At 36.8% G+C, this 22,081-nt stretch overlaps 2 long non-coding RNA genes across 2 annotated transcripts; both read left to right on the top strand.

The window, feature by feature from the left end:
- The first annotated feature begins 1,944 nt into the window (after window positions 1–1,944).
- On the top strand, window positions 1,945–11,870 carry LOC140143953 (uncharacterized). Its single transcript, XR_011857817.1, has 3 exons — window positions 1,945–2,149; window positions 8,431–8,491; window positions 11,781–11,870. It is a non-coding gene; the product is annotated as an uncharacterized lncRNA (long non-coding RNA).
- LOC140143952 (uncharacterized) lies at window positions 11,868–20,708 on the top strand. The gene is made up of 3 exons (XR_011857816.1): window positions 11,868–11,921; window positions 17,802–18,004; window positions 20,357–20,708. It is a non-coding gene; the product is annotated as an uncharacterized lncRNA (long non-coding RNA).
- The last annotated feature ends 1,373 nt before the right edge of the window (window positions 20,709–22,081 follow it).

The following is a 22,081-nucleotide window of genomic DNA, read 5'->3' as shown; positions in this document are numbered from 1 at the left end:
TTTGGGATCCCAAAAATTTGGCATGTTCAAGGGGGGGGGGCAAAGAATTTTTTCGCTTGCCCCCCTTTCGGCCTGCCAAAATCGCTTGCCCCCCTGGGCCCGCCAAAAATCTTTGCCACCCCCCCCACTTTGAACATGCCAAATTTTTGGGATCCCAATTTGCAAACTTTATGTAGGCCTATGTTGCGAGCGCAGCGAGCAGGAAAATTTGCATATTTAAGCATTTCCGACGGTACTGTTTTCCTAAGCCTTTTAGAGCGTTTTATTAAAAGGCGCCCCGTGAATGTGTGTCAAAAATCACTTGCCCCCTCCCTCTCGGCTTGCCAAAAATCCATTGCCCCCCCCCCCTTTCGGCTCGCCAAAGATTTCTTACCCCCCCCCCCCCCCCGGCCCGGGGTAGCATTAAGGCCCGAAAGTCGGGGGTTGTTTTCCCGTGTTTTTCACTCCCGAGCTTGCAGAAAATCCAAATACATAGGGTGAAAATTAAATCTCGGGGTGAAAAATATTTTGCAGTGTAGTCAAGGGTAGGAGTAAGGTCCAAAAGTAGAGGGTCAGAGTTCACCCCGAGCTTGCACATATTCCCAATATAGAGGGTGAAAAATTAATATTTTTTTTTAATTTAGGGGTCATTCACCCCTGATCGGGGTTAACGCTTACCCTGCCCCCATTTATTTATTTATTTATTTATCAATAAATGAATTATTTTACTAATTATTTAATTAATTAATTAATTAATTAATTAATTAATTAATTAATTAATTAATTAATTAATTAATTAAATTAATATTTATTTATTTATTTATCAATAAATGAATTATTTTATCTATTTTTATTAATTAATTAATTTATTTATTTACTTAATTTAAAGGGCCTATATAGTCCTATATTTATACATAAAGTCGTGTTCTTCTTTCATGAAAAAGAGTGCTCAATCCTATGAAGGAGAGCATGTCATATATAAAATTAAAACAAACAAATAATCAAACTTATAAACAAATAAGCAAAAAAATCATCAAAACAACTTACAAACAAGTAAACAAACAATAAATAAACAAAGTAATAAAATAAACAAACAGATAAATAAACAAATAAATAATGTAATTAACCAAAAGATAAACAAACAAACAAACAAATTAACAACCAACAAAGTTATAAACAAGCAAATAAACAAACTTATTAACAGATTAATAAACAAACAAACTTATAAACAAACAAACAAAACGCAGACAAATAAACAAAATTAACAAAAGATAAACAAAAAAGCAAACAAGCAAACAAACAAAGTATAAACAAACAAATGAACAATACAATACACAAACAATCAAATAAAGAAAATAACTAACAAGCAATAAAAAACAAATAAACAAAAAAAAAACAAAGAAACCAAATACAAACAAATACGTAAAATAATTAATAAACAATAACAAACAAATTTTAAAAAAAATCAATAAACAAAAAATAAACAAGTAAACAAATAAATCAAAACTTATAAACAAATAAACAAAGAAATAAACAATTAACACAAATAAACAAACAAATAAATAAAATACTAGTAATTAATAAAATCGGAAAAAATAAATAATTAATAAAAACTGAAAATAAATAAATAAATAAATAAATAAATAAATAAATAAATAAATAAATAAATAAATAAATAAATAAATAAATAAATAAATAAATAAATAAATAAATAAATAAATAAATAAATAAATAAATAAATAAATAAATAAATAAATAAATAAATAAATAAATAAATAAATAAATAAATAAATAAATAAATAAATAAATAAATATATCATACCAGAGAAGATCTTCTCTGATCTGATCATCCGTAGTGCTTGACAAGCCTCTATAATCTCTGAAAACTCGTGATGACGTCAGAGAATTAATTATTCATACCTGCTTCCGGGCATTGGATATCAGCGCTAACCAAACTAGTTCCGGGTTTGATCTGTCATAATTAGAAGCTTATAATAATTGGGCGACTTTTGACATTTTTCTTGTGATATTGGTCAGTTTTTGCATTGTTGGTTTACGTGTTCCAGTATCTGCAGTTTTTCTCCCATTTAGTCCCATAGAAGTCAAAAACAACAACAACAACAATAAAGAATTTTCCAAAGTCGATGTGAATGACCATGAATGATGACAGGTAAGCTTAACAATTTAAAAGTTTGAGTAAAGTTGGTATAAAACTAAACATAATGCATAATAGTATGGTTCAAAATATCTGACTACTCGCCATTTATTTATATGACGTAAGACAACGTATTTCCTTGTAGTTGTAGTAGTATGCAGTTCCAATAATTGAAACTCCCGGCTCCGACCAGGAGTTCCAACAGGTTGAACAGGTACATGTACTGTGCATGTGTTTGTATGTGTTTAATGTGCATTCAGATGCACACTTAGCCGTCGGTACGCAGAAATCGTTGCTCCAAAAATGACTGCAAATTACACATTTGTAATCATCTTTGAGAACAAGTCCTCAAACGTTAGCACTGAGTAGTATGTTACATGTACATCAAATGTGTGTCGTCAGCCCTCAGATCGGCCCTCGGACTGTAGGAACCCATGGATTTGATCCATGTAAAGTAAATTTTTTTAAACTTCCGTGGTTCGAGCTGTGCGCCAAGCGTCTACGAGCGTACACACCGAAAAAATAAGCAATCACGCTGATTGGCTGATCAACGCACTTGACAACAAGTCGGTTGACCCATTGGTTGTCTGTTCGGCGCGTAGTAGGCGACCTTGTCACTTTTACGCGATCGCAATTCACCAGCGCGTACCCCGACCACGGAAGTTTTAAAAAAAACTTTAGTAGTATGTTGACGTTGTCAATGGTTGTTGAAAATTAAATCATCATCTGAGCTGACATGTGTTGTTTTACATGATAATGTGTACTATTCTGAATACACGAGTCATGAATCTCATGATATGATGTAGAAATCAGTAGTCATGTACTGTATTAGCCGAGGTACTCACACCTCCGTCACTATGATTTCCACTGTCCTTCTCCGCACGAAGGTCTGAGACTCCTGAGCATATCTGGTCCAGGGTAGGCCTACACATAAAATACCACTTTTTCTCATAAATACCCCTTCCTACCATTCCTCGCGTGAAGATGAGACATAACAAAACATATTTGGTACATGTTCATAAATTTTGAGCACATTTGAGGATGTAAAATAAAAGACCAGACTTGTGACTGTTATCGTCGCCGTGTTTGAATTCTTCCCAAGTGACTTCACGGTGCCCGTTTACGTACATATATGGCATTCATGGCCCTAGTGAGGAAGGAACAGGGCCATGATGTTTCGGCTGGTACTGTATGTATTCTTAGTACCGGTACTTAGAAGTTTCAATTTAATGAACATTTGAACCAGGGCTGTCAACTCTCACGCATTGGCTGTGAGTCTCACACATTGGGTCACTTTCTCACGGTCTCACGCCAAGGTAGTATTCTAGTATATTCTCACTCATAGGTAGTAAATCTCATGCAAAATGCTGAAAAATGCATAAAGGGTATAATCTTCTTCCACGGTAAACCAAACAGCTTCTGTGGTAAACCTTATAGCGCCATCACTTGATGAAAGTACGTTATTAGTAGGCATGAGTTAAAAGCTATCTGGGCTAGAACTATTGCGACTGTAGGGGTGAGCTTGCCTACAGGTAAAAAAAATAATTGTGGCGGTTATATTACACGTCTAGTTTAGGGCAACGGGGTGGAAAGGAGGGTAGGCCTACTATGGGGATGTGCGACAGATTCGGGGTGCATTTTGGTTTATTGATGTCCCTCAATTTCATGAAAATTTGGTTTAAGAAAGATTGTTTTTATTTATTTTTTTTAAATTAATTTGTTTCCCAAATTTTATATCGGAAAGTGTGCCATTTTTTTTTTTATTGTTACCATGGTGTGCGATAATAAATAGGCCTATTAATATAATTTTTAAATGCTATTTTATTATTTTGTTATTAATTGAAAATCTAAAATAGTATAAAATCGTATATGATGCCTTAAATTAACCCTAACCCTACTGGTCCGTGGTTTTTGTGCTATCGGAAGGGAAAGAAGGAACGAAAAGGGGAGAAGATGAAGAAGAAAGTCACTTGGCACCCCCGGGATTCGAACCTCGGACCCCTCGCATGCCACGCAGAAGATCCCCAGCATGTAGCTACACAGGTGACGTTGGCCCGCCAACGATTCCCTGGGTATATATGACTTGGTCTGATTATTGCGTCATCAAGTCCCGTGGAATCCATGCACGCAGAGTGGTTTTAATAGTGAGCTTTAGTGAGTCCTAGTTGGGTTAGGGTTAAGAAGGCATATAGGGAAAACATGCATATAGCTTAACCCTAACCCTACCCGTGGTTTTTGTGCTATCGGAAGGGAAAGAAGGAACGAAAAAGGAGAGAAGATGAAGAAGAAAGTCACTTGGCACCCCCGGGATTCGAACCTCGGACCCCTCGCATGCCACGCAGAAGATCCCCAGCATGTAGCTACACAGGTGACGTTGGCCCGGCCAACGATTCCCTGGGTATATATGACTTGGTCTGATTGCGTCATCAAGTCCCGTGGAATCCATGCACGCAGAGTGGTTTTAATAGTGAGCTTTAGTGAGTCCTAGTTGGGTTAGGGTTAAAGTTTAAAACGTTCTTCCAATATTAATAACTATTATTAAATAATTCCTAACATCTTGGACAACATGCCCCCCTCCCCCAATACACCCACCCCCACACCCCACACCCCTATACCAACAACCACATGCCAAGTCTTGGCGAAAGTCTGCCTTGCACATCGTGCACGCGGACGGGCACCATCCAGCATTGTCCCGCTAAAATAGACTACCCTATTACGAGCAATGGAATAGCCCGTCAATCATGCACAGTGGTTGCTCCTGGAAGGAAGATTATACCCGATGTGACGCAGTTGCTCATGGAAGACAAGAAGGATTATACCCCTTTTCGAAAAATGAGTGCAATCTTGCGCATCGTCAAAATAATTTGTTGTTCCCTACCCTACCCATGTACATGTATACGCCAGGCTGTGTCCATTCAATTGAAATTTCTACTTGTTTAAGTTTAACCCGTTGGTCTGGGTGGACACACAAGGGTCCTGATGGGACCCAGACATAGACTTTAAGCATCATATTCGAGGCGCGAAGTACACCAAATTGGTGTCGTATGACCTTTGACATTCTTTTGTGGCGAGTGACATGTCTTTCAATTCACGCCGAGTGTCCTTGACAGGGTTGACTATGCTTCAGTGGTCATGAAGGAATTCAAAAGATAACCTCTACCCCTATAATCCCGAGCTATTGTCTGAAACTGCACCACGGAAGATGTATGGTAACAACTCAGTCCTCAAATGATAGTCATATAACGACCAAAAGATAAGTGACTGACTATCATTGAGGACTGAGTTCCGCAGTCTAGATGGGACCATCAAGCAAAATGCTTAAGCCAAGCCTTAAAAGATTTAGATTAAGCTTTACGGTTACATGCATTTATAAGCAGAGTAGCTTTAAATACACAAGAAATAGCCACAAATTGCTCAGTGATGAGCTTCACATTGGAGACTAGAGCCTGGGGCTAGAGAATGTTGTGTTCGAAATCTAGTCAGATTCGCTGAAGCATGACACCATGTAAAGGAATGGAACTTACAGAGTAACCCATGGGACGGGGTGGGGTGGAGGGGGGTACTCAAGTTTGGTTTTAGTAAGGGTGTGCTGCTGAGAATTTGAAAATGAACCCATAGGCCTACAGTGTATACCAATTTAAAGAAAATTGGACCCATCGGTATAAATTTAGTATGTACCGGTACCAAAATTTACAATTTTCGGCCGAATTTAACCCAAATCATCAAGTAATTGGTACGATTACCAAATAGGATGCAACTTGCTAGACTAGAGTCCAGTCCACGTTTACGGAGTTCAGGGTTAGGGGTTATGGTTGGGGTAGAAAAAGACTAGTCGAGTTGCACCCCTATTCGGCAATCATTCCAAGTAATGTTTACCAATTTTCCCCATAAATTGACATTTCAAATATTTCGCTAGATTGAGGCAAAATTGGGCTATTTTCCAAGTTAAATGTACTGATTTACCCCGAAAAAAGTAAACACAGCCGATTATGACAGGCGATCACATCAAAAATGTTGCTAATTGCACTTCAACAAAATTTTGGACTGTTAAAAAAAATAGGCAATATTTATAGAACTTTAACTCATTCAAAATAACTTGCATCCAAATTTCAACATTAAAGGTCCGTAACCTGATCAACATCATCCCCCCATCCCCCACCCCCAATTTTTCTCATTGTTGATGAGTTTTGAAATCATAAAAGGAATCGTATTTTTCTCATTACCATCGTGCAATTTGACGCTTCAAATCAATGTATTTCCTAAAGAATAATATATAATAAGATTTGGTCTGTGCAATATGGCTTTTAAAGGGCAGTCATCTCTCATGTATTTCGTGTCATGCGTTAGTCTCACACATTTTTACACATTTAGACACTTTCTATCATGCTCGCTTTCACAGACCAACAGTAAAACCTGACGTACCGTATTGTCAAAATATAGTTTGAGAAAATATGTATTTTATCGCCACTCCCTACCCCCCACCCCCAGAAAAACAACAACAAAACCAACACACACACTTTTTGGCTTCTCAAGCACCCTGGTGACAAAAATCAGGGGTGAACAAGTCAACAATTTCCAATTTTAGTCACCAAACAATATTTCAGTCCCGGTATGCCCCTGTTCAACAATATCTCATGTCAAGCAATCTGGAAAATTGTTGACAGTCCTGCTTTTATTAGTTTGATCTAAATTCCAGCAAAATATCTAGAGGTTTTTTTTCTATAGTCAAGGTACCATACTAGCTCTCTACTATTTCACTTACAAAAAATGATCTGACAATTTAGAAACTAAGCTTGCACAAGAGGTGTTCTTATCTGCGACGTCAAAACTCTGCGCATATCTCTGCGCAAATTATCCATTTCCTTCAAAATGTACATGTTCCTGCAAAATTTCCCTGCACAAATGGCTATTTTCAAAATTTTGTTGATTGATTTCTAAAGATGGTTGTATCCAACCAAGGTGGTTGTAGAATACCACAGGGTTGTAAACTCAATTTCAAAGTAAAAATTAAAGTATTGCAACCTGAAATCACTTCATTTACATTGATTTCTTAGGATGGTTGTATCTAACCAAAATGGTTGTGGAATTCCATTACCAATATAAACAGGGCTGTATTTATAGGTTTTAAACATGTATCACTTCTTGGGAGTGAAATTGTGCAAAATAATGCACACATACTGAAATGTCTAATGCATGATGAGCCCTAAAAGGGGGGAGTGCATTAGATGCATCAACATCTCAGTACTACAAGTGCAGTTTGTAAATTTCTCGAGCAACAAGTACATGTAATAAGCATTTACACTAGGCTATTTCATATACAAGAAATCAACAACATGGTTTTGCTGCTTTTTAAACAAAATTATTAAGTTTTTTTGAAACCAGAACCAAATTATACTAGTATAATGCATCATCCCGCCAAAAAATGAATCAATCCTACATGGCACGAACACATGCAAATAATCAGTGCACGTAGATCACGGAGTGCCATTATATACAAGTTCATTTCATTCTGCTGCGAAGCAGGCTAAAGTTTCTCCCATGTACTATGATTTGAAGCGAAAGTGGTAATGGCATCTGGCAGTAAAACGTTGTCGAAGTCACCCAACAGTTTTTGCACATAAGACAAGTAGGATGTTCTTTGCCTTTATACCATGTAATGGGGTGTAAACAGCTCATATCTATTATTTTGCATGGTTTATCTTCCTGCATCCTCAGGATATACCACAGGAATCATAGTTGTGATTTGACATGATAAGAGGCACGGTGATGGTATTACTTTCATTACTAACAACATGGTCAGTGCAGTTGATGTTCAGCATTATCCTGTAACATGATGTACCAAAAGCATTGATCTTATTTTCCATGTCAGTAGATATCACCTGGACTCACAGCCATAAAGCAATACTGTAACACATGGGGTGTGGTGCCATTATACAAGTACACTCCTTGTACTTTTTAACCACTTTTGTGATTGGCTGCCTTGATATAGGAGTGTATGAACAGTAAATATTAAACATTGGACATCTCAAACAATTCATTTACATTGATTTCTTACCACCATCAATAAACAGGGTTGTAAACTCAATATAAATTTATATTTTATCTTTCATTGATTTCTAAAGATGGTTGTATCCAACCAAAATTGTTATAAACTCAATCCAAAAAGTGATTAATTTGAATCATAAGAATTTCATTTGAGGACAGATTACTGATGAATAGAGGCCACTGTCTACCAAAATGTTCAAAACAGTGTTGAAGGCAATCTAATCTTTTAACAATTCCAATGTTATTTACAGGTATATGAAAAGATCACTGCTGGCACACCATTCTATCTACAGATGCTACATGTATTGTAAGGTAAGCTTTGCCAGCCCACCGCCTTATACCCAAAACTTTTTTGAACCAAAAGAAGGAATATGAAATGAAAAATATGTGTGTGTTCAAACGTAATGTACCAGTGGCAAAAATTGCCTATTTGGGCCCCTGCCCCCTAGTGCAAGGAAAAAGGAGGGAGAGAGAGGAAAAAGAGAGAAGAGAGAGGGAGAGGACGGGAAGAGAGATATGGGAATCCATACGATATGCAATACCATACGATTATTATCAATAAGCCTGGCAAAATTGTCTATTCGGGTCCCTGACCCCCTAGTTTGGGCTCCCGCCCCATACAGGCTTGCCCCCTGAAAAATCCCAGCTACGCCCGCTGTAATGTACATGTAGGGAGTAACGGAAGTTGTTGTCAGTAATTACAGTTAATTACGCGGTTCGTAAATGCATAGAGTTTGGACTTGATTGCTTGCAAGTGTTACATGAAATCTTTGCATTTTGTGACCATTGGAGGATTAAGTTGCTGAAGGCATCATCAGATTAAGCCCACTCCCTGAAAAGAATAAAAGTCCCCATACAACCACAAAGTCCCTAAAAATAGGGCTACAGTTGAATCTTCGCCCCCATACAGCATATTCCAAAATGTTTATAGAGCTTATTAGGCATAAGTTAATGTAACCTGCAATGGACATGATAAATGTGATCCTCAGTCTGGTGGTGTTTTAGAGAGAGTGATGGTCTGATGGGGTATAAGAGAGAGTGAAAGTTTGGTAGGGTATTAGAGAGAGTGTGGGCCAGTCTGGTGGTGTTTTAGAGAAAGTGAGTGTATAGTGGGGTATAAGAGAGAGTGAAGGCTTGGTGGGGTATTAGAGAGAGTAGGGCCCGTCTGGTGGTGTTTTAGAGCGAGTGAGTGTCTGGTGGAGTATAAGAGAGAATGAGGGTCTGGTGGGGTATTAGAGAGAGTATGGCCCAGTCTGGTGGTGTTTTAGAGCGAGTGAGTGTCTGGTGGAGTATAAGAGAGAATGAGGGTCTGGTGGGGTATTAGAGAGAGTATGGTCCAGTCTGGTAGTGTTTTAGAGCGATTGATGGTCTGATGGGGTATAAGATAGAGTGAAGGCATGGTGGGGTATTAGAGAGAGTAGGGCCAGCTTGGTGGTGTTTTAGAGCGAGTGAGTGAGTGTCTGGTGGAGTATAAGAGAGTGATGGTCTGGTGGGGTGTTAGAGAGAGTGTGGGCCACGGGCATAGATATTCGTGTTTGGTCAAACACAACTGTGGTTTCTAGTTTAGTCTTCTTTTTCAGTCTTTTATTTTAAAACTTGCTGGTCACGGCTAGCGCATGACTCTAATACAACTTCCGGTGTGGTAACCACCAGGTGTTAGACCTGGGATTGGGTGGTAAAAACTGCATTTTTCTTATTTTCTGTCATAAAAACAACAAAACTGTGTTTTGCTTTTTATTTGACTGAAATCTGACTTTCCATTCAAACATTAGAACTTATCAAACATTTGCTAATGACAACAATTTTGAATCCTAAATTGCTTTCCCATAGAAAATGTGTACATATTCAATTTCTTATGTATTTTATTGTTTTTGCCGAGGAATATTGACCAAATTTATTAATTAACATTAGAATATCAGAACCAATGCTGAACAAAACACATGTTTTTGACAGAAAATTGATGATTTCTCCCAATGATGTTACTATCTCTCAAAAGACTAATTGAAGTGAAAATCATGATTTTCTGTGTTTTTAATTAAGGAATTTAAACTAATTACTTTCAATGCAAATTTCCTGTCATTTCATTTTTCTTTTGTTTAAGATCTCCAAAAAAAATGTGGAGTCGATCAAGACTACACCCCTTATGAACTTGAAACTTTGCATGATTGTGCTTTAATCTGTGATCTGTATTTTAAACCTCAATTGAAAAATGTAAAAGTATATATATTGTATTGACTGAAATGACAAATTCTGATAATTGAGCAATATTTGATCATTCCCGATTGTGGTTTTTCACAGACAGTGAATAACCTAATTACCAAGTCTTTGCAAAGAAGTTATCTTGGAAAGAGCTTTAATTTGATACCACAATGAGGTTTATACAATGTTCGGTTCAGGCTCCATTATTTTTATAGAAAATATGACCTTATCGACTAATTAATTATGCTAATTAGCTAATTAATATTTTTTTAAATGTTTACGGTAGTCACATGCTACTTTTATTTATTCCCAGGTCTACCACCTTAAACTACCATGATTTTGTTCATACCACCTAGTCGAAACACATTCCAGGTTAATCAATGTTTGCGCTGGCAGGGAAGGGGTTCTTTACTACATGTAGTGTGTGCAGGGCCGCGGTAGGGGACACTTGACATTGTCAAGGGGGTACCATCCTTGAGCTTGTCTTGTCTAAAAGCACCCCAAACACATATTAAGCATTGATTTGAAAATGCACTCAAACAAGTATGGCAAATGTCACTGGCATTATCTTATTCCCTATAACTAGTAAGTAAAGTATCAATTTTATGGACTCTAAACCAGTTAGTAACCCCCTGAGCACTACCTGCCGATCTAACATTGCCTCTGATTGGTTAATTACATGATATCATTACTTCAATCACCAATCAGAATGGAGTTTCTGAAGTATTTCACCCCGCTGTTTTTGCGTGGTGAAATTATTCTAACAATGTTGATGATTGGTCCTATTGATAATGAAAACTTCTTTTTGGCCAATCGGCAGGTAGTTCTCATGGGGTTATGACACTACTTGAAAACTGCTGCTTAAAACTCACAAGGTCAGAAAGTTTGCATAGGACCTTCAATATGCATGATCTATTGAGCAATACCTTTTTTCTCAAATTTGCTTGTCTTAGATACAATATTCATGTTACATATGTACAGCAGTCTTGAAAATAACAATTTTTCATGAATTTGTTTTTCATATAATTATGATAGATACCCACTGATCAATAACCAGGGATTTCCATGGGATGTAGGGCACAAAAGAGGGTGCCCTTGCAGGCAACAGGCATGCAGACCAGGAGGTTCATACATTTATGCTGTTCCATTTGTTCTATGAGGGACAATTTTAATAGTTTTTTTGTTTTGCTTTTTTTTTACTATGCCTACTAAATTCATTAAGGTACAGTAGTGCACCCTGTTAATATTATAGGTTTAATTTACTGAAAACCACATAACATATGTGCAAAATCATTGTGTGTTCATTCTTCCAGGTTTGTCATGCTCCCTTTTTAGAGCCTGTTTGGTCTTTTGATCCTTTAATGAGTATTTTCGTTTGTTTGCTTGCTTGGTTGTTTTACAGATAATTCATCACAATGAGTGACAATAGTGCAACTGGTGATTCAGATCAGGGCTGTCAGCGGAGTGCAGTGATTAGTGAAGTATGTGATTTGAGATAAAACAAAGGAGAAAAGGGTCTTTAAAGGTCCTGCTGAAAAAGAGGGTAAGGTATGGTAAAAGTTTCTGTCTTCATGACAAGTGGCCACACAAAGTGTTATATGATGTAAAATGAGATAATACTCATAAATTTTGATTCATTAAAGACAGCTTTTTACTATTATGAAATAAAAATATTTATATTACTGGTATATAAGCTAGTCAACTGGACTTAATATTTTGAGTAGGAAATTTTCATGTTCAACCCTGTACGCATCATTAGCCCTTCTGATCATCTGTTAGTAAAGTTCATTGACCTGTGAAGCGGATGTTGTTGTATCACAGGTCGCATTGGAGTTCAATCTGAGATATATCTTTTTTTTCACTGGACTGTAGGCTTCTACCAAGTTACGACTATTGGCAGGACGTCCTGCCAAGTTTGCAAAACGCATGTACCAGCATAGACGAGCCAGCACTGGTTGTGGAGACGCTGCAAACAAGGATATTAAAATCTTGGACAGATAAAGCAGATGGTATGAGCAAATTTATGTGAAATGGGAGGAGGGAGTGGCCTACGTCATAACTTTGCAGGAGCCTATACAGTTTAGCGATCAAAAGATATCTATCAGGTTGAATTCAAATGTGAGATGTGATACAAAAAAATCCGCGTCAGAGTTCAATGAACATTTACTGCCAAAAGATCGGTAGGGCTAATTGAACGTGAAAATTTCCCACTCAAAAATAGAAAGTCCAGTTGACTAGACTATAATACAAATATTATTATTATTTACTACCTGGATGAATGATAATCTTCACAAATGTAAAGCTTTTATTGGATATTTGAGCTCCAATGGCTTTTGGCATCTGGAAGGAATAAAGAGTTTGTTTGGGTCAGGGTTCGGACCCGACCCTCTCATGCCAAGCACTAGGTCGGCTACTGGTAGCTGACCGGTAGCTATGGGTATTTTGCTGGCCCAGCCAACGAAAGCATGCTATCTCTAATGGTGATTGTGCCATCACATCATGCGCGTGCCGTGCATATATCTGGTAGTACTATTTAAGTATATTTGTATATACCTGGATTCCAGTTACATACAAACGATGACAACAATGTACAGGGTACTGTGCCAGTGTTGTAGTCAAGTCCTCAATGTTCGAGTCCGAGTCCTTGGTGTTCGAGTCCGAGTCCCTGCCAATTTCTGATGTCCGAGTCTGAGTCCTCAATGTCCGAGTCCAAGTCCTTATGTATCAGAGTCGAGCCCAAGGCTTTTCACCAATATATTAAAGGGATCAGCCGGTCATGTTATGTTTAGAAAATAAAGGTATTGTTTTTAGTTTGTAGTGCATCTACTGTTCATATAACACGGGCGACATCATTATTTTAAGTAAAACAACGAGGGAGCCGAGTTGTTTTACGCCAAAAATAATGATGTCGCCTGTGTTATATAAGAAGATAGATGCACTCCAGCGGCTAAAAACAAAACCTTTATTCTCATTCTTAAACACTTCAATTCAAATAAAAATATCATACAAATTTTAATCAAATTAAATCCCACATTTTGCAAGGAATTACCCAAGGCTTAAAATCGATCAGGCCCGTTGTTGCTGTGCGCCTCCGATTGGTCCAAATAGCGAGTACGCGTATCGCGTCGACGACATAACGCGCTGACCCATGTGATATCGTGTCATATCACACGGGTAAAGCTGGGTAAGAACCAATAAGATTACAGGAACATTCTCAAGTGTTTAAGAATTTGCCATATTATCATTGTTTATGAATTAGTAAACATACCTGGTTCGTTTAAAGTACCAAAAACCTCTCTGTTATAAAGAAATGCAGTTAAAATATCTTTAACTTTCCTGGTATTGGGGAGGGGGCAGCCATTTTCCATCATTTCTTGACGTCACTACAGCGCAAGTATCGATACAGCCGAGTGGACAATGCTAGTTTTTCCTATGGAGGTTATCCACTTCACTCATGTGTGACTAACAAACTGATTTGTTCTCGCTGTTTAGCATGTTTATGAATGTGTATGAATCTATATCAATACACAGTGTTACCGTCAACATTCGTCTAATGACAGTATGGGCTCCCTTGACATAAGTGGAATTTAGGCACAACCTGAAAGTGCCCTCCCGTAAAATTCCCACAATCAAATAATGGCATGGACCCTTAATTGTTGGGATTTCAGAGGAGGGGGCTCTCTATTTGCACATGAAATTGACCCTTAAGGCAAAGGAAGGAGCCCAGGTGAGCCATTTTTTATTTGCCTTTTAAACCAAACAAACTTTAGGGCTTCAGTGGGGGCTCCAAGAAAATGGGGGTAATTATGTGTGGACACGCTAAAAATTAGGTGTCATTGGTCGTGAAAAATAACTTTCTGGACAAAAAAGGATGAAATGCTTGTTAAATTTGTTCAAAATGCACACAAAGATTTTATGGTAAATTTTAAATAATTGGTCATTGGGTGTAAGCAGATAAACCCAGGATATAATTTAACTTCCTTTGTATTTCACTATCATGTTTGAAGCAATACTAAAATGACAATATCTTTCAAATTTCAACCCCCAATCGCAGGGGTGGGGGGGCATTCGTCACATACCTGTGCCCACCAGTGTACGAAACTAGAGGTGTATCGGTGTAGAAATTTTTAGAAAAAGGGGGTCATTTGGTGTTGGTAATGTCAAAAATGGGGTGATTTATATTGGAGCGCCCAAAATTTCACATCATTGGCAATCAAAAATAGCCAATTTTACAGTACAAAATAGACAAAACTCATTTATTTTACTCAGATTCCACGTGAAGCGTGCCAAAATGTCAATTTTGAGGACTAATTGTTCAAAAAAGGGGGTCATTCAGTGTAGGCTACAGAAAAACTTGGTCATTGGGTGTAGCAAATATACCGGAGACTTTTCATGGGCACATGACCTATATCAATATATGGGAGTGCCGGCCAATTTGATGCAACCCAAGCCAGCAAATCCATGGCTATGTGGGTGTTGATTTCGCCCAAACATCTGCTCATTTCTGCATAAGCAGAATTGCACACACAACCATTTGTATGACATTATCTTTTCATAGGGCATGTAAAAGCACCTGTGTGCATTAAAATGGGTGTGCATTCGAGCCAAATTGCATTAGTATGGCATTGATTCCATTGAACTTAAAGCTCCTTGCCATTGTGACAACCATCATATATTTGTAGTATACAAAAAGTTCCACACATCACCAGGTAAAATAACTTATGAATCGATTTAATTAGCTCATTAAAATGAACGAAAATAAAAGACCTAAAAAGACCCAATTTTGCTGGTGTCGAGGAGGACTTGAGTCCTCCAACACTGTATTTTGCACAAATTATAATTTGTCCAGTTAAATTGGCCTTGTAAACTGTACTTATATAAAACAAAATTAATGAGACCTGCTCCCACGAAAACCTGGACAAAGTTTGGAAACGCCCTAAAAATGTGTAGAAAAACAGTATGAAAATGTTCACATGCGGAATGTTGGCCATCACATAATTTGAATTTCGAAAAACCTTATATGTAAAAGGGAGGGGGCAAAGATTTTTTTCATGTTGTAAGGGGGGATATGTTGTCAGTGTCACATGAAAAGGGTAAAAACAATTTTTGGCAATCCATTTTGAGAATTCACCCTGGGGGTAGCCCATATAATTTTCGCACAGCTCCCATGGGGGTGAATTCTCAAAATGATTTTTAAAAACCCTGCTGGCCCCTCCCCCTCCCCCATTTGATGTGCTAAATTTATTTAACCTCCCTTTGTCACTAATACTTATTCACTTTTCGTCATACCTAAAAATGTCCAGGCACATGTTCCCAGATTGCGCCTCAGATTACCTCTGGAAATCATTTATTTACAACCTTCTTAAAGGCATCATGAAATATATGCTGAATGCTTTTCTTGATACCCTTCCCACCAAAAGTCACTGGGTAATACAAATTTTAAATATCAAATCATATTTTTCATAATAAGCGTCCAGTCTCTATTAAACGCCCAACCCAAAAAATGTCTAATATGCAAAGTGATTAATGATTATTAATGATTTCAATGTGTATACAAATTCAATGCTTTTGTCTACTATCAGCGACCGGTGCCCCTCACCCATACAAATTCAGTGCTATTGTAATTGTTTATCACCAAGACAGTGCTGTTGGTGACCGTGCCCTCCCCTGTGGCATTGTCGCTGAAACAGCTTTTATAAAGGTAAAACGTACACTATTAATTAGTCCCTAATAAACGCCCACCCTTCATAAAATGTCACGCCCATGGGCGCTTATTAGGAACAATACATTATAGAAATTGCAGAAATCACAAGACCCTTCATCATATGTTGAGAGTATACACAGTGTCCTTCATCATGTTATTAATCATTGTAAAATCATGAAATTGAAAAAAAAATTGTATATATGTAGTTCCTCCTGATATTCTTCCCATGCAGCAAAGATCAGATCTGGTTCTCATTTATGAAAGCTCAAAATATTCCTTCAAGCAAAATATCCACAAAACTCATTATTACAGTGCTTTGTTCATAAATAATTATGCTAGTTTAACCATAGGTTGACATGCAAGAACAGGGATACAATATAGAGCTATTTTATGCTATTGAAATAGACAGTATAGCCCTCATATCATACTCAAACTAATGTATTCTGAGATCCATTTCCTCTCAGTCTTAAAAAAAAAAACAATGAAGCAGGTATTTGGCAAATTTTCCAAATTGCTCAGTCAACATGCAATCATGTGTTCTTATTCAATTCTTTACTCAAAATAAGACCAAGACTGGTCCATTTAATATGCTGTCTTTGTACCACTTAAAAGCCCTTTATGCTGATTAGATCGCATTCAAAGTTTCACTCGGTATTCAAATGGTTCCGATTCTGTTGAGGCAGTCAAGCAGTTATCTGCTTTGGATCTGTAATTACAAATTTGTCAAACTTTCTAATTTATAATAGAAGTTTGGTGAATTTGTACTGCTACAAGCTTGACTACAACACTCTATGTTTTTGAATAGTCGCGCCTTCAATTAAACACCCCACCATTCTTTTCACCAAGATGTTTAAAAAATGTGGATATTTCCATGTGTAGTGTGTAGTAAGCAGCTTTCGAAGGTGCACACATGGTCACTAATGGTGTCGGTAATTGGCTTAATATCTGGTTGAGTATAAACCCGGTAGTGAACAGGAAGTCATCATTCCTAAGTTCATAGTTTGTCATTTCATGTGAGTTTCAATGATTTTAATAGGAATTATCGTTTTAAAATGACCTCAATAATTAAATCCCCCCTCTTTTTTTTGGGAGTGACTATTCAAGGAAATATTGTATTTCAGGAAAAGAGTTTTTGCAATATGTAGAATAAGGGTTGTATATATCTGATGATGGTATATGGTGGCAATATAACTTGCTTCAATCATGATCCATTATTACAACGAATGTGTACTAAGTCAACCCTGCTTTATGGCATGTATACATGTATGTGATCAGCATTATACATGCATTGTAACTGTAACTTCATGTATATCATTGAGCTATCATTGATAGTGCTGTCAGGAAATGTGAATAACAGTTGTGTGCATCTGCTACATGACATGTACATGTACTTTTAAATTAAAACAATCCACCTTGTTATTATAATATATTTGTAAACATGGTAAATGAAAATCTCACATCATTAATCACATTAAATATAGAACATTTACACACCCAAAATCAAAGTACCATTAACCAACCGTTAATTGTGGTGACCGCGAAGATGGTTACTATGTAACAGGTGTGACCGCTAGTATTAAAAAAATTTGCCAATAAATATAATTTTTTTTCTTAATATCATAAGAAACCATACTGGTTTACTGGTTTCAACAAACAGACCTATGGACAGTGGAATATTCAGTGGTTGCAATGATGCTGTTAATTTTAAATTCCTTCCAGCATTGTATTTGACAGCTTTGATGAAGAGCTGAAGAAGATTGAATCAAGACATCACATGCAAGGGAGATGGACATAATCAGACAGTGAATACAGGAGAGCACCCAGACAGCTGGAATTACAACAGAAAGCAGCACTGATCAAAAAGTTGAAGCATGATGTTGTTGAATATCTATGCATGCAAGAGGCAGTAACTAAACATGGAGGTAAGAGGTTAAATGAATGTTGTATTTATATGAGTTCCTTTTCTGTTTTTTTTGGAATGGAGTGAGATTGTAATGGCATGATCAAATTCAGTCTCGGTCCCAGCCTGTTTGTGCTCCTCCCTCACCAAACAAACCATCTCCTCCTCACCAAACAACCTCAAGTTACTTCATATTATGTCTTTTCTGATTGGCTAACATCAACTCCGTTTAAAATCGGTATTTATACCACACCGTACTTTATCAACCACAGAATTCAATTTCTTGATTGGCTGCCATTCCATCCGAGTTCGTAAAGAAGGACCACACTATTTTAAGAGAGATCGTATTATTTTTATTATAACAATAGTGTGGTCCTTCTAGATAGACTATGATGAATTTGCTATCAATCAATCATTGGGCTTCAGTGGTTGATTCAGATAGCCATGCAGTGGTATAAATCCACACAATGTGACTTCTCTGTCATGAAAGGCGATATCAGACGATTGGGGTTTTCAGTGATGCCGCCGCTAATCTATTCCTATTGTAGATATTGCAATTAATAATTGTTTACACAATATTTCTACATAGAAAGAAGGATGATTTCTTTATGTGCATTTTGATATCACATGCCTGAGGACTTGTAGCAAGTCTAAGTGAGACCAATGTTATGGCACGTGCACACTGCATACATTTGATTGGTCAAAGTTTGTATTTCAACTTGTTTGAGTCATTATTTCATTGACAGAAACAGCAGTGAATTAATCCAATGATTGCATTGCATGCTTGGGTGCTAAGATAATCTCCAAAATGACACTTTTAGGTGCCTTAAAAGCAAACCAGAGTAACTAGATGCAGTTGAAACTCACACAGTAGATAGTGTCTGAGATTTTGCTATTCAATTCTGCACATTCAATTACATTGGATTATTGTTTTTAAGATATTTGAAGAAAAAAATAGGAAATTGTGGTAAAAGTCATCAAAGAAAAGTGCTAGCTTACCCTTACACCCAAGGTGATTTATACTTTACAAATTCCAAAGTTCAATTTGAAACCCCATTTATTTTCAATTTGCCTCATTTTAGGCAGTTCCTTGGGTCCTAGGGTTTACAACCTTCTCACAAATCGAGTGGGATGGTCCATTCTTAACTTAGAGAGGTCATAGACAATTGAATTTAAAAAAAATTCACCCAAGAGGCCTCAAAGGGTTAATTTTGATTATAATACAATAGTTAAAAAAATAGGTGATATGTATGAATGGTTGTAGTTCAAACTAGGGACATGTCACTCTGACACTAAGAACTGTCTTGGCTGCCCTCAGCCCTTTCAATTGTTATACCGCTCAGGTTTAGGGTGTATAGGTGATGATGGTCCACTGGGTTTTTTGTACGTAAATTAGGTGAGGCTATATAATGTATAAGTATGCAATGAATGCATTTATGTAAGCCAGGCCTATGTTCTGAAAAATCTTAGTTCATCTTCACATTTTTATAATAAAGTAATGTTTCAACAGTGGGTTTCAACATAAATTACTGGCAAATATTGCTATTTTGCCAGATAATATGCCCTGATACGTGGTGGCCTAATAAATACTATCTCAGCGTATCTATTTATTATAATTGTAACATTATTCCCATTGCTCTAAATGGATGAATTCAAAAAAAGTTTATAGTACCCGACGTTCTACTGCATTTTATAAGAATATCGCAGGAAAATACCAAAATTTAAAAGAAATGTGAGGTTCGAATTGAACTTTGGAATTTGAAAAGTATAAACTACGCTGGGTCTAAGGTGTGCCAACACTTTTCTTTGATGGTTTTGACCACAATTTTGTATTTGTTTCAAATATCTTTAAAAAACCAATAATCTAAGCTAACAGAATGGACAGTAGTATCCTCTTTTATGGTAACAACAAACCATTGACTGATTTGTTGACATTTTAAAGAAAATGTTGAAAAAAAAAAATTCTTTTCAAGAAATTGAGGTCAATAATAAACCAAAATGGCTGAAATTGCATCCTCAATCTGCCGTGATATCCCTGTACCCACATTCCTACTGAGAACCCTCCTCTTGGGAGTCCGAGATTGTAGAAATCATTTGAGACCCCAAAAAGACAAAGACATTTACCATTATTATTGATTATGATATCATATGCTTTGTTCAGTGAAATTGCTTGCATAAAGGTAACACCAAAAATTGAGACACACAGTGTTTAAGTTCTTCCAAAACAGAACAAACAATACCCCCTGGGAAATGTGTTATACCCTTCAAAGGAAAAGTTCACTATTGAAAGGGTACACAATTTTTTGAAACAAACCTTGCTGTAGATTCCATCAAATGCATTAATGTTTACTGTTTGGTCTTTATTTTCTTGCAGAGAACCAATGTCAACCTAAGGCTCCACAATGCCTGTGCATCTCTTCAATTTGGCACAATGTGCAGAGGAGGACAAAGGATTTCTCCAGGCAGAGAACTAGAAGAACCACATATTATAACGTTATCAACAAAGTTGTGGCAGGCTAAATGCATCCATACAAAGAGCACAAGACATGTGTATGATCATGGACATCTGATAAGTCAAAAAATGTATGAGTACAAGATGCCATCAGACACTTACAGAACAAGTGTTGTTCATATGGTCATTTAAATGATCGTGTACTGTGTAGCCAGATAATGTAGCTGCCAGGCGAAGTTCGCTATTCTGAAGGTTCGCTATTCTGAATGTTTGCTATTACGTAATGTTCACTATTCTGAAAATTCAAAAAAGGTTCTCTATTATGAAGGTTCTCAATTCGAAAACAGAAAAGGTTCTCTATTCTGAATATGAAAATGGTTTCTCTATTCCATTATGAAAATATGGGTTCTTTATTCCAAAACGTAAAAAAAATATTTATTCTGAAAAGTCACTGTGTTTTCAATTCGAATATGAAAAGTTCCCTATTCAGAATATGAAAAAGGGTTCTCCATTCCAAAATCTAAAAAGGTTCTTTATTCGAAATGAGTCACTGTGATCTCTATTTCGGAATTATAAAAGAGTTTCTTTTTCCGAATCTGTCGTTGTTGAATCATGTTGCGCCTCTAGCAAAGTCCTTAAGGTTTGGCCTGTGCAGTATAATTTAGGTGCTTTGCCATAGTTTAGGTTGATGATGGTATGCCATTGGGTTTTGACAGTATGTTTTTTTAAGGAATGGGTTTCGGAGAGCACGAATGGCCCCATTAAACCAGGGACCATTTTTCTTACCAGCTTGGGTCTAAAACTCTCTATTTATACTACTATTACGGGAGAAAATCCATAGAATATCTGTTTATATTTTGGTAAACTTTTTAGTATTATTTCAGGGATATTTCTGGAATCTATAGCAATGAAAATCAAACCATCATTTGGATTGAACCATGTTGAATTTTAGGCCATTTTACTAAGTTAATAATTAGGAGGGTTACGATGCTAAAGGATCATGGGTAAATTTAGGTCTCATACAGTGGTGTAGCCTGCAGGGCAAAGGGAGCAGCTCCCCTCCCTGTGAGAAGTCTTGCACAATGGATTGTTTCAATGGAGAATGAATGGTGCAAACAATGCCAAAGTAAAATAAAATATGAAATTTATATGTTTCTGCATATCAGAAATATTTATAAAACATTTTCAAGATGTTTTTCTGTGATTTCTCAACCAATCTAAAACCACACTTTTAATTAACATTATTATAACATTTTAAAAACAGCAAATGTGAAAATGTTTTGTGTTTTCTATGCTATCAGCTATCTTCAGTAGATAGCAATGACTTCACAGAACAATCTGTTATCTTCCTTGATAGCACTGACTTCACATAGTCATCAGCTATCTTCAGTGGATATTAATGACTTCTTATAGCTATCAGCTATCTTCAGTAGATAGCAATGACTTCATAGTCATCAGCTACATTCAGTAGATATTAATGACTTATCATAGCCATCAGCTATCTTCAGTATATAGAAATGACTTCACAAAGCCATCGGCTAACCTCCGTAGATTTTTTTTTTCCTTGGTTATAGCTATACTCAGTGTAAAGTTTGTCAAAATTTACCCCTTCTATCAGGCACATTTCTCCATGGAAGCAGTAAAATG

The sequence above is a fragment of the Amphiura filiformis genome, unplaced genomic scaffold, assembly GCF_039555335.1.
Source record: "Amphiura filiformis unplaced genomic scaffold, Afil_fr2py scaffold_34, whole genome shotgun sequence".
Lineage (NCBI taxonomy): Eukaryota > Metazoa > Echinodermata > Ophiuroidea > Amphilepidida > Amphiuridae > Amphiura > Amphiura filiformis.
This window is presented reverse-complemented; position numbering and strand designations above follow the sequence as displayed.